The following is a 4,259-nucleotide window of genomic DNA, read 5'->3' as shown; positions in this document are numbered from 1 at the left end:
AAAGTACTTTTTTTTTTTCCTGTTTGAGAGAGCTATGATTTTGCTAATCAACACAAAGCCCATTGCTGAACAAAAGACATGTATTTGAGTGTGTTTATTATGCATCCTTGGCATACGTGTAAGATTTTGTATGCTTAAGGACTAAGAAAAGTGTTAGTTCATTCAGAAAGTCAGTCAAAAACAGCTATTGATTTCAAACAGTGAGAACAACTGAATGATGTAGAGAATTTAAATGAATTATTTGAAATTTCATCAATGGGGTGCATTTAATGACAGTGGGAGCATGTGTAAAGGAAACTTAATTATATTTAGCTCACCTTCTTGAAATGGAGGTCTAAAACCAGAATGATATAATATATATTTTAAGCAGTCGGTAAGAGGAAATATAATTTAAAAAATGATATTTAAAAAATGATATTATGCTATTATGCTTAATTCTGATTGGAATACAACAGGGAAAACATATTTAGATCTAGGTTCCTCATTTTAACAAACATAAACACTCATAGGAAAGTGTCCAGGATAGTGAAGTATTCAGAAATGGCACCACATGAGGAATGGAGAGGGCATTTACCTAATTTTAATCCTGGGAGGACGGCTTCATGAAAGTAGTATCCTTGAATGACTGAAGAACTGCTTTGTGGCTGCAAACTCATTCTATGTTGCTCTATGAGGGCAGAAACCATGAATAAATGAGCACAATAATAGGGTTTCTAAGCTGCTAGAACTGCCCAGTGATGGAATCAATGTGGCAGAAGCAGAACAATATGGGACAAGAAAGGGAAATCGTTCAAAGAGTAAGGAACTGAATGAAGAATCATGTTGCAGACAAGACCCAAATCTCTACATAAATGGAATCAAAACCAGGGGAACTTTTTTTCCCAATAGAGTTTATTTTTTCAGAACAGTTATAGGTGTACAGAAAAATTAAGACCGTATACAGAGTTCTGGTATACCCCACACCCAGTTTCCCTTATTAGCCACTTAACTTTTGTTACAACTAATGAACCAACATTGATACCGTACTTTTAATAACTGAAAGTTTATAGTTACTCAGATTTGCTTAGTTTTTCCTTATGTCCTTTTGCTGTCCCAGGATCCTATCCAAGATACTACCTTACACTCACATCATGTCCCTTTAGGATCCTCTTAGCTATGAAAACTTCTCTTGCTTTTCTCATTTTTGATGACCTTGACAGTTTTGAATACTGGTCAGATATTTTGTAGGATGCCTCTCAAATTGGATTTGTCTGTTATCTTTCCTCACAATTAGACTGAGATTGTGGACTTTGGGGGGAAACCACAGAGGTAAAGTGCCATTTTCATCACATGTTATCAACATGGTTTCTCACTGCTGATGTTGGCCCTGATTGCCTGGCCATGGGTGTTTTGTTGGGTTTCTTCACTGTAAAGTTACTCTTTCCCTCCCTCCTTCATTTCCATGCTGTACTCTTTGAAAGGAAGTCACTATGAGAAGCCTACAATTAAAGAGTACAGATTTATGCTCCCCTTCTTAAGAATGGAGTATGGAAACCATCATTCTCAGCAAACTAACACAAAAACAGAAAACCAAACACCACGTGTTCTCACTCATAAGTGGAAGTTGAACAATGAGAACACATGGACACAGGGAGGGGAATATCACACACTGGGGCCTGTTGGGGGTGGGGGGCAAGGGGAGGGAGAGCATTAGGAGAAATATCTAGTGTGGGTAAGGAGTTGATGGGTGCAGCAAACCACCATGGCACATGTATACCTATGTAACAAACCTGCACATTCTGCACATGTACCCCAGAACTTAAAGTATAATAATTAAAAAATTGTTTAAAAATTGCTCCCGGAAGTGAGATGCACGGCGGCTATTTTCCCTTCTGTCAGATCTTGATGAATAAAGCAGTCATAATTCATCTCTAGAAAGGTTATTTATACCCTGGCATTTGAAATGCTTTTAATTTAGAATAGTAGTAAAAATGGAAAAAGAAAAAGGAAATAATGATGGAATACCAGACCAAGGGAATTCCTTGGATTTTTCTGAACACTTTAACCAACTTGAATTTTTGGAAACATATGGACACCTTATTCCTACTGGTATTCAAAGTCTTTGGGTAGGCAGTTCTGATGAAGACGAGGAGCAAGATGAAAAAATGAAGAGTAGTATCAGTTGCAAGAAAAAAAAAAAAATGGAAAAAGACCCAAGCAAATTGTTTCTTTGGGCTGCTGAAAAAAATCGGCTTACTACAGTGCGGAGACTACTTTCTGAAAAGGTTGCTCATGTGAACACTAGAGATGAAGATGAGTATACCCCTCTTCATTGTACAGCCTGCAATGGACACTTAGATATTGTCCAGGAGCTCATTGCGCAGGAAGCAGATGCTCATGCAGTAACTGTGGATGGCTGGACGCCCCTGCACAGTGCTTGTAAGTAGAATAATACAAGTGGCTTCTTTCTTATTGCAGCATGATGCAGATATCAATGCCCAAACAAAAGGCCTCTTGGCCCCCTTGCGTCTTGCTGCTGGGAACAGAGACAGCAAGGATACCCTAGAACTCCTCCTGGTGAGTTGTTACATCAAGCCAGGGCTGAAAAACAACTTGGAAGAAACTGCATTTGATATTGCCAGGAGGACAAGTATCTATCACTACCTCTTTGAAACTGTGGAAGGCTGTACAAATTCTTCACCTCAGTCTTAACAGTTCTAGTAATTTTCTTAAGTTTCTAAGTACCAGTGCCTTCTTTGTGTGAGATGTAAAGTATTCCCATAATCAAAGTTGACATTAAACATCTTACTACAAAAATTCAGTGGTTTTCGTTACAATGTTCTTCCAAGTGAATTGCCTGACTTTGATGTCAAAATGTATTTGAAAGTTGTTTGCATACATCACTAATGATTAAAAAGAATGGAGTAGCTACATGATTTACTTGGAATTCTTTTGAAAGGGACATTTGTTTCTTCTCTATCAATTATTTGTTTAGTCATTTTCAATGTGGACTTACGGATATTTATGTTACACTTTGGGTTATAATCCAATACTACTGTATTTTGTTGTTCAAATTGTTCCCACTTTGACCATTGGAAGTTCTTGCAGTTGGGTTCTGTGTCCCTCTGTTCCTCTGACATAAACCCATCATTGTAAGTTTCTTTTAATTTTTAAGCACTTCCTTACTTTCTGATATTACAAGATGCTCGAGGCTCATCTTGTTTGTTTCCTGCCCCAATACTGTAATCAGCCATTTCTCCAAGGAATCCTGGTTCTTTTTAAAGGTTCCTGTAATTGTATTATAGACCAAGATCTGGATTCTAGGTGTGTTCATTGCTGCTGGGATGCTGTTTTTTCTAGCCCCTCTCCACTACCAGAACAAGGAAATCTATATGTATATAGTAAATTATGCATATACATTTATCCATAAATATTTCTGTATCTGTATTAAGCTAAATATAAATTCATACTGATGTCTCCAACTGTAATGAGTTACCACATGGACCATTCCATGCTTATCTATAACCCCTTGCTTATCTGTAGCCTCCCTCTTTAACAGTGAGGAACCTGGCTCCCACACTTCTACTGTACATTTACTTAATTGCTCAGTTGCAGTATACGTGTGTAGCAGTATCTGGATTATTAATCTGTTCCCCATAAGAAACAACTTTATCAAATAGCATACAGTGCTCATTTGAGTCCCTTTTGACTTTAGTCTTATAGACTTTACTTCTAGACTAAGGTTACGTAGGTCATTACCTATTCTACCCCCTTCAGTGCTGTAGTTTTGTATATTTGCGATCAGAGTCTCTTATCACAGTCTGAATTTCTTCCTGGGATTCCTGGAGCTCCTAATGTTTCTTTTTTTTTTTTTTTTTGTCTACATTAAAATTCTCTCTTTGTGCTATAAAATTCTATAAACTTTGAAAATAATGTCATGTATCTAACATTATAGTATCATGCAGAATAGTTGTATTATCCTCAAGATCTATTGTGCTTCACCTGTTTAACCCTCTACCCCTCCCCTGAACCGTGAATCTGTTTACTACCTCTATATAGTTTGTCTTTTTCAGAATATCATGTAATTGGAATCATACAGTGTGTGGTCTTTTCAGACTAACCTCTTTCACTTAGCAATATGCATTTAAAGTCTATCCATAGCCTTTTGTGGCTTGATAGCTCATCTCTTTTTAATCAATGAATAAATATCTATTCACCTATTGAATGACCTCTTTGTGGCTTCCAGTCTTTGTCCATTATGAATAAAGCTGCAGTAAACA

The 4,259-nt window shown here is 37.1% G+C and overlaps 1 pseudogene; it reads left to right on the top strand.

Moving 5' to 3' along the window:
• The first annotated feature begins 1,836 nt into the window (after positions 1-1,836).
• LOC111527501 lies at positions 1,837-2,691 on the top strand (annotated as a pseudogene).
• The last annotated feature ends 1,568 nt before the right edge of the window (positions 2,692-4,259 follow it).

Source organism: Piliocolobus tephrosceles, chromosome 4 (assembly GCF_002776525.5).
Source record: "Piliocolobus tephrosceles isolate RC106 chromosome 4, ASM277652v3, whole genome shotgun sequence".
NCBI classification, from domain to species: domain Eukaryota; kingdom Metazoa; phylum Chordata; class Mammalia; order Primates; family Cercopithecidae; genus Piliocolobus; species Piliocolobus tephrosceles.
The sequence above is the reverse complement of the archived record's forward strand: the minus strand, read 5'-3'. Positions and strand labels throughout refer to the sequence as shown.